General features: G+C 39.8%; 1 pseudogene; it reads left to right on the forward strand.

Moving 5' to 3' along the window:
• The first annotated feature begins 12,438 nt into the window (after positions 1-12,438).
• LOC140820704 (uncharacterized) lies at positions 12,439-14,101 on the forward strand (annotated as a pseudogene).
• The last annotated feature ends 1,144 nt before the right edge of the window (positions 14,102-15,245 follow it).

Here is a 15,245-nt window from a genome sequence, read left to right on the forward strand (position 1 = left end):
CCCCATTCGATCTGGTAGCGAGGGCTGACCACCTGGTGGTGAGAGTATTCAGGTGGAGTGTAGGTCGTTGGGTGTGACCAGGACGATCGTAGGCGTCATCGGGAACATCGTCGTCATCGTGATGGTCCTAGGCGTTTTGAGATGCACCGTTTCATTCAGATGGGGCCTAAGCCTTAGTCGGTGGTGAGACTCCCGATGTTGCTGAGGATTGGTTAGAGCGTATGGAGAGTTGTTTCCGTGCATTCCAGTGCACCGAAGAGCAACAGATGGAGACCCTTGGTTTTCTTCTCGAGGGCCGTGCACGCAAATGGTGGCGATCGACTTCTGCGCCGATAGTCCAGTCTCAGGGTAGGGTGACTTGGGCTGAATTCCGTGCAGCTTTCATGCAGCTATATTTTCCTCCAGCCCTTCGCCAGGCAAAGACGATTGAACTTCTGAGTCTTAAGCAGGGTAGTATGTCTGTTGATGCATATCAGCAGAAGTTCTTCGAGTTGTTACCCTTTGCTCCTCATATTAGTGGCAGTTCTGAGGCCAAGTATGACCATTTCCTTCAGGGTCTTAACCAGGAGATCTTTGATCGAGTCACTGTCTACGATGATCCTACTTCTTATGAGGGGTTAGTGAACCGGTGTCGCCAGGCAGAGATCAGTCTGCAGCGTGGTAGGTCTATCATGTCTTCTCGACCTCCAAATACTTTGAGCCCTCGATCTCAGTCTTTCAAGAAGTCTGGTTCTTCTTCTTCTGGATCTGGATCTCGATCTAGCGGTGTTTTTTCGCTTTGGTAAGAAGAAGGTTTCTTGCGTGCATTGTGGGAAGAACCATCCATCTGAGCAGTGCCGATCAGTCGCAGGAGCTTGTTTTCAGTGCGGAGAGATGGGCCATCTTAAGAAGAATTGTCCACAGTTGCGGGGTGGAGCAGGATCTGGTTCCGGATCTCAGACGACTGTTCAGCAGAGGACACAGGGTCAAGCAGGGGGCGGTTCAAATCTTCGACCTCGTGCCCAAGGTCAGGTATTTGCGCTGAACCAGGATCAGGCTGCAGATGAGACAGGGAGAGTCATAGCAGGTACTTTTGTTTATGCGGTATTCCTGCTTTTGTTCTTATTGATACCGGAGCATCACATTCATTCATTTCTGCACGATTTGTTAAGCGTCATAAGTTACCGTATGTTTCTCTAGACGTCATTCTTTCCATTTTTACTCCGATGGGTCATTCGGTGTTAGCAAAGCGTCTAGTGATGGGTTGTCCTTTAGATTTTGAGGGTAACGAGTTGACTGCGAATCTTATGATCCTAGAGATGGAAGATTTTGATTGTATTCTGGGTATAAACCTGTTGACTACCCTGGTATCATATCATAGCATGTGCATTTCATATAGGTTTGTATACTCATACTTTTGTACTGGGCGTTCTTATCGCTCACGTCCTCGGTTTTGTTTATCTTGGACACCCCATTCCCACGGGGCAGATCTCAGGTTGGATGGCTCAGAAGGAGGAGGAGGACGTTGAGTAGCCGATGGATTTAGTTATCAGTACTGTTTTGTTTCGATTCAGTTATACCGTTTATTGTTGTTTGATTTATTCTGGACTTCGATTGGGTTGTATAACTATCGTTTGTTGACCATTTCCGCAATTATCTCTGATTGTTATTAATTAAGTTAATTGCATGCTTAATTCTTGATTAGTAGGTGATTCTGGAACGGGTCACTACATGTCTCTTCAACGACATCCGGACCAATAACCCTTCTTTCCCCAACCTCGTCCCAACGAATAGGAGATCTACATTTCCTTCCATAGAGTGCCTCTAAAGGAGCCATCCCAATTGATGATTGGAAACTGTTATTGTAGGTGAACTCCACTAGAGGTAATTTTGGTTCCCAACTGCCTTGGAAATCAATAACACATGGTCGCTGTAGATCCTCCAAAGTCTGAATAACTCTCTCCGACTGACCATCGGTTTGAGGGTGGAATGCTGTACTGAACAATAACTTGGTGCACATCGCTGCATGCAAGCTCTTCCAAAAGGATGAAGTAAATCGTGGGTCTCTGTCAGAAACAATAGAAACTGGAATCCCATGCAGACGAACTATCTCCCGAATATACAATTCTGCATACTGAACCATGGTGAATGTCGTCTTAATAGGTAGAAAATGAGCTGATTTCGTAAGACGATCAACTATCACCCAAATGGCATTCAATCCTTTCACAGTCTTCGGCAATCCCACCACGAAGTCCATAGTGATATTCTCCCATTTCCACTCGAGAATAGGGAGTGGCTTTAATTTCCCCGCTGGTCTCAGATGTTCTGCCTTGACTTGCTGACAAGTCAAACATTCGGATACGAATCTCAAAATGTCTCCCTTCATGCCTGGCCACCAATACAACAACTGCAAATCTCTATACATTTTTGTACTGCCCGGATGAATGGAATATGGTGTGTCATGGGCTTCCCTCATAATAAGATCTCTCAAAGAATAGGCACTAGGAACCCATAGACGGTCTCGATAACGGACTAAACCATCCACCACTGAATATAAATTCCGGCCCTTGGCTTCATCTCTAGCTCTCCACTTTTGCAACTGCTCATCAGTAGACTGTCCGTCTAGGATTTTATCTCTCCATGTCGACTGGACTGATAGTGTGGCAAGATTAGGGGCCTCGCCCCTAGCATATACTGCAAGCTCAAACCGCTGCATCTCGGACTGCAACGGTCTCTGAAGGGATAGGTGAGTGATAACTGCTGCTTTTCTACTCAATGCGTCTGCCACAACGTTAGCTTTCCCCGGATGGTAGCTAATGTCACAATCATAATCCTTCACTAACTCAAGCCATCTGCGTTGTCTCATATTCAACTCCTTTTGGGTGAAGAAGTACTTCAAACTTTTATGATCGGTGAATATCTTGCACTTCTCCCCATAAAGGTAGTGTCTCCAAATTTTCAATGCAAAGACTACCGCTGCAAGCTCAAGATCGTGAGTAGGGTAGTTCTTTTCATGGATTTTCAACTGCCGTGACGCATAGGCGATAACTCGGTCGTTTTGCATCAGAACTGCGCCCAAACCAAGTTTAGAAGCGTCGGTTTAAAGAACGTACTCCCCTTGCCCCGATGGCATAGAAAACACTGGTGCTGATATCAAGGCTTGCTTCAACTTGTCAAAACTGTCTTGACACTCGGGTCCCCAAATAAACTTTGCATTTTTCTTTGTCAAGGCGGTCATAGGTACCGCTATAGATGAGAACCCCTGAATAAACTTGCGGTAATAGCCAGCTAGTCCCAAGAAACTGCGAATCTCGGTGACACTCTTCGGCACTGGCCACTCTTTCACTGCCTCTACCTTACTCGGATCAACTTCCACCCCACTGCTGGAAATGATGTGGCCTAAAAATGCAACTCTATCAAGCCAAAACTCGCACTTGCTGAATTTTGCAAAAAGCTTCATGTCTAACAGTACTTGCAGTGCGGTTCTCAGATGGCGGCTATGCTCCTCTCTGCTCTTGGAATAGATCAATATGTCGTCGATGAAGACAATAATAAACTGATCCAGATACGATTGAAATACGCGATTCATGAGATCCATGAAGATCGCTGGCGCATTGGTCAACCCGAATGGCATGACCATAAACTCATAGTGCCCATATCTAGTTCTGAATGCTGTCTTATGGACATCTGCTTCTTTCACTTTCAACTGATGGTATCCCGAACGCAGATCAATCTTAGAGAAAATCGATGCTCCTTGCAACTGGTCAAATAAATCTTCGATTCTTGGCAGTGGATACTTATTTTTTATCGTGACCCTGATGAGCTCTCGATAATCGATGCAAAGACGCATACTACCATCCTTCTTTTTCACAAATAATACCGGTGCGCCCCATGGAGAGTAACTAGGGCGAATGAAACCCTTGTCTAACAAGTCCTGTATCTGATCTTTCAATTCTTTCATTTCTGCAGGTGCTAGACGATAGGGTGCTTTTGATATAGGAACCGTGCTCGGCACTAGATCAATAGAGAATTCCACCTCTCGATCGGGCGGAACGCCAGAAACGTCCTCAGGAAAGACGCTAGGAAAATCTCTCACAATGGCAACATCCTATAGCTTCTGACTGATAGACTCCTGAGCAGTAGTGACGCATGCTAGATAAGCTGAGCATCCTCGCTTAATAAGCTTCCTCGCACATAAACAAGAGATAACGTGCGGCATTTGCTTGTTCCTCGCCGCCTCAAAAACAAAAGGTTTACCATTAGGCGGTCGAATAGACACTGATCGCTGACTGAAATCAATCGAAGCTCCATTCACTGATAGCCAATCCATCTCAAGTATAATATCGAATTCGGGCATAGGGAGTACAATAAGATCAGCCCGAACTACATTTTGAATAAACGAAGCTCTAGATCCTTGACAATTTTAGACGTGAGCATCTGATCACCGGATGGAATCGAAACCTTGAAACCCAAACCCATATCTTGAGGAGTAATATTCAGTCGCTTGACGAAGGTTTCAGATATGAAGGAATGTGTAGCTCCTGAATCTAGCAATGCATAGGTAGCTACACCTAGAATGATAATCCTCCCTGCGGTGAAAGATGTCTTTTCAATCTTTTCGAGTTGAAACTTAAGGATTTTACTATCATTAGTTTCCCCAAATTCAAGAAAATTTCGCGTTGAACTTAAGCATTTCGTGAAAATTGTACTTTAGCCCTTACATTTTTGAATTTTATGCATTCTAGTCCCCCAATTTTGGATAATTGCACTATGGCCCTTAAATTTTCGGATAATAACAATTTAGTCCCAAAAAAATTTTTGGAAATTACCCCTTAGTGCTCATGGTTTCGGTATTAGCAATTGAGCCCTTAATGTTATGATTTATTACGCTTCGGTCCCTTAATTAGCGAAAATTGAATCCTAGTCCCTAAGTTTTCGAATTTTGCACTTTACCCCCATGATTGCGGAAGTTGCATCAAAATCCCTTGCCACAAATTCGAACAACCCAAAGATTAATCGGTTATGATATTATTTAATTTGGCCCTAAAACTTTTTATTTGGAAACATAACATCCTTATCATAAAATAAGTCATCAAATTCATAACATTTTCTAGGGTTCTTAAAATCATAACTTAAACCCCACTAAGAAGATCATGCGACCTAAGTTCCACTAAGTTAAATCTTGTTTTTCCCAAATCAATCCTAGTAACCAATTTAACATTTCATGCAAGAATAGGCAATATAAAAATGTTTAAATAACTAGGTTACATGTGATAAGAGTAATGTCTGCTTCTTCCTCCGCTTCTTCGGCATTCATAACATACGCTCGCCCTACAGTAGGTGCCTTTCTCTTTGGGCAATCAACAGCTTTGTGCCCATTTTCCTTGCAGTAGAAACACTTGTAGGTCCCCCATTCGCACTTGCCAAGATGCGGCCGATTACATTCCTTGCAGGGTTGCCTCTCCGTAGGCGGTGGTGATCCTTGATTCTGTGGCCTCTGCTGCCCTTGCTTCTTGATTTGACCTTGGGGTTTTTGAGGCCCTTGAGGTCTAGGTGGACCCGTATTCTGCTTCTTGCTTGGCTGACTGTTACTATGGTGCTGTTGCCTTTTACACTGAAGTTCAAAATCAATATCCCTCAAATCTTGCTCAGACTTGAAGGCACAAGTAGTGGCGGTAGCATAATCTAATGGATGCATCATCATAACATTGTTGCGTAGAGAAGGACGTAGACCATCCATAAAGTGCCTAAGCTTTTCTGCAGGATCTCTCGCAATAAGGGGTACAAAGTGACAACCCCTATCAAATTTCTTCACAAAGTCGGCAACAGACAAGTCTCCCAGTCGGAGGCTCATAAACTCCCTCTTTAGTCGGCCTCTAACATCCGCAGTAAAATACTTCTCATAGAAAATTTCTTTGAATTGTGGCCAAGTGATAGTAGCAAGGTTAACATCATGCTCGACCCCTTCCCACCATAGTGAAGCATCATCCCTAAGCAGGTAAGTGGTACACCTCACACGGTCAGCATCTCCCATATTCAGATAACGGAAGTGTACCTCAAGAGGGTGGATCCAGCTCTCGGAATATCATGAAATCACATAAAGCATGTAAAACTTACAACTTTGAGGCTTGACGACTGACCTTCCCGGCGCTGATGGTGGCACAATCCTTTACAGGACCTTTGCTCTGATACCAACTGAACGTTTCATGTTCTTTTGTTTAAAATGTACTAGAATTTTTTTAAAAAAAAATTCGGCCAACTCAAATAATACATGAAAATATTTTTATAAAATATTTTGTAATTATTAAAATAAACCTCAATCAACTAGTACTTAAAAATTCGAGTGAAATTGTCGTAAAGTAAAATCGTCTACTGTTTTTCCAAGCCTAAAAAGCAATAAGTTTGACAAGTATAGCCCATACTAAACCTCTCAAAAATCTCTCAAAAGCATAAATAAAAATCATAAAAATCTTTAACTTAAATCATAGAGCATAATGCGAAAATGTAGCACTGGTCCTCGGGTTGTGTACACCGTCAGTCCAGTAGTATCACCCATCAAGACCTCTTTCAATACCACCTGCATCCATCACACTTAGTGAGTCTAAAGACTCAACACACCAAATCTTTGTAACAAATAATACATAATAAAACCACATGCACAGTGAAAATACTTTTACGTAAAATAACATTTTCGTGATATGCATAACATGAACCTCACCTTTACCTTTTTCCTCAATCATAACATGACATCATCTTTTCATGATCATAAACATTATCTTTTCCTTTATTGAATTCAGATCGTTAATTGTGACTTTCCTCAATCCTCAAGAGTCGATGGTACCATCTACATGAAACCACAGTACTGGGCGACGGGGACATCAGCGAAACATGATCGTCAACTGAGCCTTGGCTTATCCTCAATCATAACCTCATATCCTCAAATCCTCACAGTCACAATTACTTCACTTTCATCAAGGTTTTCATCACTTTATAAAATCATGCATAAACATATTTTCTTTTGAAACCAAGCATGCACCATGTATTTTAAATGTCAACTTAAATCATAAAATTTCATGAAAATTTAAAATAAATCATAAATAAATCCTGAAGATTTCATAAACATGTAAAAATGATCATAATATCATAAAAACAGTATTTAGGGCACTTTCATGACCATTACAAATTTTTAGGTGTAAAAAGATCGTTTTACCCCTGGACTCGACACTTTTTGTTTCTGAATTTTTTCTTGATTTCATGACTCTAACATGTCCCAGATAATTATTTAAGCTTATATGAATTTTTTCTTAATTTTATTTGGCTTAAAACTTAGACTTTTTCAATTATCTTTTCTTGATTATTTTAACGGTGTTTTAATCCCGAAAAATACCAAACTTTAATATAAAATTTCTAAATTCAAAATTTAGTTTTTTTATATTATTTTAGCCCTTATGGATCACGGCCCGACCCTCGTGAGCCGTTTTCCAAAATTTCTTCATTTTAAAACTCATTTTGACACCTAAACTTCGACCCTGAGCCATCTCTTAATTTTCCCGAGTTACTCCCGAGCCATGTCGAACCAAAACTTGCCCAACATGTTAAATTAGCCTACTGGACTCTAAGGTTGTCAAGACGACACCCCAAAACTCAAAAACGAAACCCTTCCTTGACGTGCATAAGCTGGCCGAGAATCATGCGCTGCATGGTTATCACGTTTACGATCGTGTGAGTCCAGCCGACGCTCTACCAACCAAACCCAATCCATGGACGCTTACTTAGGACCCTAGTGAACCTTCCTAGCCCAGCCCGTGCCCCACGAAACGAGCCTCCATTGCCTGAGAGTGGCGGGAACCCTGCACAAATCTGTGCAGGGTTCTCGGGTGGAGTCCTAGCTGCACTAGAACTCTTCCCGAGCCCTCGCTTCGAGTCCTAGCATGGCTAGGAATCTCACCCTGACTCCTGACAACCCTTGGCCGTGTCCTGGTCTCAGCCAAGACCAAGCCCTACCCTGAAACGTGACACCCGATCGTTCAAGTTCATGACAGCAGCCTACGTTTTTTTGTTTCCTTATTTCCTTTTGGTTTCTGTAGATGGTGGGTGGGTGGGTGTGTGTGGCTTTGTTTTCCTTGAAACCTTTACCTAAACATCATATAGCATCATGGCAGTCCCTAAACACAATCAAGACGTGGCTTGGTACATAAAAAGCATTAGTTCATAGCATATACATGAGAAAAACGAATTTCTGAAAATAAAACTTCAAGATCTTCATGCATACATTAATTAAATCATTAATATGATGTAATGGATGAGAAAAAGAAGATTTAGGCGTGTTTTTGCGTCGTAAACGCACGAAATACCGATGACGACGAAGAACGGAGAGAACCGAGGCTTGCTTCCCTTAAAACTTTGGAGGAAAAATCAGTTCCCCTCGGCCGAGACCTGCTGCTGCGCCGAGGGAGAGTTTTTGTTTTGCACAAAAAGAGTGGCGTTAGTTTTTTTTGAGAGTCTAGCTTAGGGTTTAATTGTTTTTATATGCTAATCCATTTTATTTAATAGGCCTAAGACCTTAACTCCTAATTAAGCCCACTAGTGCAAGTTAGGCTTAAAAAAATGTTTTCATAAAAACAATTAGTGAATTAAATAGCCGGACTGCTTAAAAGATTGAATTTTAGTTAAAATCCAACATCGATAAAAATAAATCCCGGCGTGTAAATTCATCTCAAAATTCCTTGTTTTAAAAAAAATAAGAGAAAATCATCACCCTTATATTAAATAATTAAAATTAATTATTTAATAAAACATTTTCACAATTTTCAGCCCTTGGTCTCCGTTCCTCGATCGTCCCTTGAACGCCCTTTTTTTTTAAAAAAAAACAATTTCATGCAGAATGACAATAAAATCGTAATAAGCATGTATGTCACATAATTTAATAGCAATTAAAATAAATTACTCATTTTTTTTTTCATATTTCTTTGATTGGCATGCAGTTGGATTACGTCGTCTTAATTTTGGACCATACAAGTACAGAAATATTAGAAATCATACATTCAGATATTTGTTATCCAGATATGGACATGTAAAGTCCGAAATACTTCATCTCCTTCATTGATGATTATTCACGATACGTGTATATCTACATGCTTCATAATAAAAACGAAGCACTAGAAGCCTTTAAGGTTTTTAAGGCTGAAGTGGAGAAGCAATGTGGAAAACATATTAAGATCGTGAGAACTGATAGAGGTGGAGAATATTATGGTAGATACACTAAGAATGGACAAGCACCTGGTCTGTTTACGAAGTTTCTCCAAGAACATTATATTGTTGCCCAATATACTATGCCTGGTTTTTCGGACCAAAATGGTGTAGCTGAGAGGAGAAACCGAACATTATTGGACATGGTGAGGAGCATGTTAAGTAGCTCAAAACTTCCTAAATCCTTGTGGACTGAAGCTCTTAAGACAACTGTGTATATATTAAACCGAGTTCCAACTAAGGTTGTCCCAAAGACGCCATTTGAGTTATTTAAAGGTTGGAAACCGAGTTTGCAACATATACGCGTTTGGGGTTGTCCTTCTGAAATAAGAGTTTATAACCCACATGAAAATAAACTGGACCCAAGAACTATAAGTGGATATTTCATTGGGTATGCCGAAAAATCCAAAGGTTACAGATTCTATTGTCCATCTCACAACACTAGAATTGCAGAATCAAGAAATACAAAATTTCTTGAGAATGATTTGATTAGTGGGAGTGATCATTCAAATGACATAATTCTTGAGAATGATCACATTAATTCACAACCCTCTTATTCAAATGATAGATTGGTTGTTATTCACACCCCTCAAGACCAAATGGGTGTTAGACAACCAGTTACTGAAGTTCCACAAATTGCTGATGAAAATCCAGTGGATCAAGTTGTTAATGAAGAACAACAAGAAATTGTTGATCAACCAAACAACCTAAGGAGATCTACTAGAATAAGAAGATCAGCAATATCTAGTGATTATGTTGTGTATTTACAAGAATCGGACTTTAACATCGGAGCCGAAAATGATCCTGAAACGTTTTCACAAGCCATAAGTTGTAATGAGTCAAAACTATGGTTTAATGCTATGAAAGAAGAGATGAATTCTATGGCAGTTAATGGAGTCTGGGATCTTGTTCAGTTGCCTGATGGTGTAAGAGCCATTGGATGTAAATGGGTCTTCAAAACAAAGAAAGACTCAGTAGGCAACATTGAAAGGTATAAAGCAAGACTCGTTGCTAAAAGATTCACTCAGCAGGAAAGAATCGACTACAAGGAGACTTTTTCTCCTGTATCTAAGAAAGATTCTCTTCGTATCATTCTAGCATTAGTTGCACATTTTGACTTAGATTTACAACAAATGGATGTGAAAACAGCTTTTCTCAATGGAGAACTAGAGGAAGAGGTTTATATGAAACAACCTGAAGGATTCTTCTCTAGTAATGGTGAGAAATTGGTTTGTAAGCATTAGAAATCTATATATGGATTGAAACAAGCTTCCCGTAAATGGTATTTAAAATTTCATGATGTTATCTCTTCATTCGGATTCGTTGAGAACCCCATGGATCAATGTATATACCAGTGGGAGCAAGATTTGTTTCCTTATTCTATATGTGGATGATATATTACTTGCAACCAATGATAAGGGTTTGTTATATGAGGTGAAACAATTCCTCTCTAAAAACTTTGATATGAAGGATATGGGCGATGCATCTTATGTCATTGGCATTAAGATACATAGAGATCGAATTAAAGGTATTCTAGGTCTGTCTCAAGAAACCTATATCAACAAAGTTTTAGAGAGATATCGGATGAAAGATTGTTCACCAAGTATAGCTCCCATTGTGAAATGCGATAAATTCAATTTGAGCCAATGCCCAAAGAATGATCTAGAGCGGGAACAAATGAAAAACATTCCTTATGCTTCTGCTGTCGGAAGCTTGATGTATGCTCAGGTTTGCACTAGACCTGACATTGCATTTGTTGTTGGGATGTTGGGAAGATATCAGAGTAATCCAGGTTTAGACCATTGGAAAGCTGCAAAGAAAGTAATGAGGTACCTTCAAGGGACCAAAGATTATATGCTTATGTTCAGACGAACTTAGAATTTGGAAGTAATTGGCTACTCTGATTCAGACTACGCTAGCTGCATTGATTCAAGAAATCCACTTCAGGATATATTTTCATGCTAGCTGGTGGAGCTGTATCTTGGAGAAGTGCAAAGCAGAAATTGATTGCTACTTCCACTATGGAAGCAGAGTTCGTAGCTTGTTTTGAGGCAACCTCACATGGTGTATGGTTGAAGAGTTTCGTTTCAGGGCTTAGAATTATGGATTCTATATCTAGGCCATTAAGAATATATTGTGACAATTCAGCTGCTGTTTTTATGGCTAAAAATAACAAAAGTGGTAGTCGAAGTAAGCACATCGACATTAAGTATTTAGCCATAAGAAAACGTGTTAAAGATAAGAAGTTACTTGTCGAGCACATTAGTACTGAATTGATGATTGCGGATCCTTTGACTAAGGGCATGCCACCATTGAAATTTAAGGATCATACAGATAGAATGAGACTTGGTTCCTTTATGTAATTTTGTTGTAAGAACAAATTAATGAAACTATGATGTGATATTTTCTCATATATGTTGTGCACACATTCAGTGATTCGAGAAATATCAATAAAGTTGGATCTCGAATAAACATTGGGTTTATTCGTTAAGTTATACAGATTTGAGAGACATGATGCATTGTAATACATGGAAGATAATATTCGTTTTAAGATGATCTATCGCCATGATTCATGTATTTTGTTCTCTCCTATGGTAAATGAGATATATGTGTCAAGTGGGAGAATGTAAGAAAAATATGACACATATTAGAAAGGAAGAAGAACAGACGTGTAGGAAATGGCGACGGCCATTGCCTACAACTTTTGACGAAAACTTTTGACAAACGTGCTCAACTTCAGAAATTGAGATACGTACACGTTTCTTCTTCTAATATTCAGACTCCCTATTTTTCTCGTTGATGGTATGAGATGCATATAAATAGAGATGATTGAGGTCCCTAAGCATACACACCTCATAAAGAAATATACATCATCTATTGAGAGGGTGGAGTGCTTAGAAGGCTTCAACCGAGAAGAAAAGCAGAGAAATCAAAATTTTCAATGGTCGGAGGTAATACTCGATTTAAGCTTCTGTATATTATATATCATGTTTATATACACGTAGAAACACGATTTTGAGAAAAATCTCTAACACAGCATCCCATGGTGGTATGATGGTTACGAACAAAAATAAAAATAAAAATTAATAATAATAATTTTTAAAGAAGAAGAAGAAAAGAAAAAAGAGTGTTTTCTTGTCTAAGGGTCGAAGATGGAGAAGAGCCGCCAAACAGAAAGTGAGATGGCCGCTTCTTGCAAGGCCCGGCCCATTCTCTTTATTTTTCAAATCCAGAGCTCGGACTTGGATTTTGGGCCCCCGACTCCCCGCCTTCTCTTTCGTTCTCCGCCGCAAAGAGGTGGAGCAAAAACTCAAATGCCGATCCCGGCGGAAGTAGCACCTGCGCATAAGTGTTCTTTTATTGTATTGAAATTGAGCACCAAGTAGTAAGGATATTTTTCAACTCCCGTTTCTCCAGCGGAGCTCAAATGCCTAAGTTTCTGAGAAACCCACGTTGATAATGTATAGAACTCTTGGCGCACAGCGCCATATATACCGTTCTTGCATTTCTATCTTTGTCAGATCCGGACTAATTGATCAGGCAGTTCAGGTGTTCGACGAAATGTCCTCCTCGGATTGCAGAATTTTTCCGATAGATTACAATCGATTTCTCGGAGTTTTGGTGAAAAACAAGCGTTTCGAATTGGCTGAATATTATTATAACTCCATGAATCCGAAAGGGTTCTCTTTGAATTCCTTTACTTATTCAAGATTTATTTCCGGGTTGTGTTAAGTTAAGAACTTTGAGCTTATTTACAGGCTTTTTCATGATATGGATACCATTGGTATCGTTGCTGATATTTGGGCTTATAACATTTATTTGAATCTTTTGTGTAGTGAGAATATAGTGGATGATGCTTTGAAGGTGTTGAGAATAATGGGAGAGAAGGGGCGAGAACCTGATAAAGTAAGCTATACTATTATAATTAGTGGATTGTGTAGAGTCAAACGATACGAGGAGGCCGGAGAAATGTGGAAAATGATGATCAAGAAAGGGCTGGAACCGGATAACAAGGCATGCAGGGCACTTGTGCTGGGATTAAGTGAGAGTGGACAGGTTGATTTGGCTTATGAACTCACAGTGGGGAATATGAGGGGAAAACTTAGGTTTGAGACGGTAATCTATAATGTGCTTATACACGGGTTTTGTCAGGTTGGTAGGATTGACAAGGCGCTTGCTATTAATCACTCATAATGTGTTGTTAAATTATTGTTGTGGTCACTTAATGTTAGATGCGGCAGAAAAATTAATGGAGAAGATGGAGAAGGGCGGGATGAAACCTGACAGTTACAGCTACAATGCGCTCCTAAAAGGTCTCTGCAAAGCCAGCATGATAGATAAGGCATACATGTTGATAGTAGTAAATAAGATGGAGGGCAAAGGAGTTGTAGATGTTGTATCTTACAACACAGTGATACATGCACTTTGCAAAGTTGGTCGTACCAGCAGAGCTTATAAACTCTTGTGGGAGATGGGGAGGAAGGGAATCTTTCCAGATGTGGATACATTTAGTATTCTCATAGATGCCTTTCTGAGAGAAGGCAACTCAAGTGCAGCCAGGGACCTTGTTGAGCAGATGACAAAGATGGGTCTAATTCCAAGTCGTGCATTATATACCATTATTATTGACCATCTATGTAAGACAGGTAGAATAGGAATGGCTCACAGTACTTTCCATGATATGCTAGAACAGGGAGTTTACCCTGATGTTGTGTCCTATAATGCTCTCATCAATGGATATTGTAAATATTTTAAAGTTAGTGAAGCCTTGAATCTATATGAAGAGATGCAAACTATAGGTGTTTATCCAGATGATGTGACTTTCAAATTGATTATTGGGGGTCTCGTAAAGGAAAATAAGCTTTCCTTGGCATGTGATGACTGTGAAGCAGGTACAACGTTTGAGTTTACAGTCGGATTCTCTCATGCAGATTCACCGAACTGAGATGAAAGATGCTGTAGATAAGCTAAACTGTTGAGTTTGTGAGAGAAAAATTGCTTTCTTGAGTGGAGTGACGGGACAGCTTGGTTCCAACTCTTTTGGTCAGATCCAAATCAGGCTAAAGGGCCAGAAGAAAATATCAATTTACTTGTATAGATATTTTTAAGAAGTTTTCCAAATTTTGCTCTCTATCACGGAGCATTGGGTGAAAATTTTTACGATTTCTAGATTAATACTTCTTTTACTAATGATGGATGCAGGAATGAAGCTTAAGTCTTACCCTGGTGCAATGGGAAATTTTTGGGTGCAAAGAGGTGGCTGCCATTTGTTCACACAAGGCTCTAGGTTGTATTGCCATCAAGCATGTGGAGGACTTTTGGCCCCCTTCCCTGGAGGCAAAGTGTCTCAGGCTCTTCTCGGTTCTCTTCTCCAAGTAACAAACAATATGGTTGCTTTTAAAAAAATTGAGATCCACTCACTTCCCTGCGCACGCACACAGAGAACAGGAAGGGATATTATTTACTTTTTGCTACTTAAAAGACTGGTATTTGATGTGATATCTTTCGTGCGTGTAGATGCTCTGGTGCTTATATTTTCCTCGAGTAGAATTGCTGTATTACAGATATCTGGCCGTTTGCTTGCCTCCTTATGAAGACGTTGAAATTTGAGCGTGAAAGTTTCCATTTTCCTGAAAGGAACCTCCATGGATCATCATCCACGTATCATCGCAATCAAGCGTAGAGGTTGCGTTAGTCCATCTTGATCATATCATTTTTTCGGAAAACAAATTCCTTATTTTTCTTGCACGTAATTTAGTTCTGTAAATTATTTTTTATACGTTGATTCTGTAATTGGTTGTGTGGTACATCTACCTAACCTTTAAGTTTTAAATCTAATATTTATTTACATGTCATTTTTGTGATCAATCACTATTATTTTGGGAAACATACATATGTGAGAATAATCACACGCACATACATATTGTAAAATTAAAATTATTATATTTTATTAGAGTATTGTATTTAAGAAATTACCTTTTCCATTCTTATTGAAACCTTCTTCCAATATTTTTTTC

The sequence above is a fragment of the Primulina eburnea genome, unplaced genomic scaffold (assembly GCF_022965805.1).
Source record: "Primulina eburnea isolate SZY01 unplaced genomic scaffold, ASM2296580v1 ctg1384, whole genome shotgun sequence".
Classification (NCBI taxonomy): domain Eukaryota; kingdom Viridiplantae; phylum Streptophyta; class Magnoliopsida; order Lamiales; family Gesneriaceae; genus Primulina; species Primulina eburnea.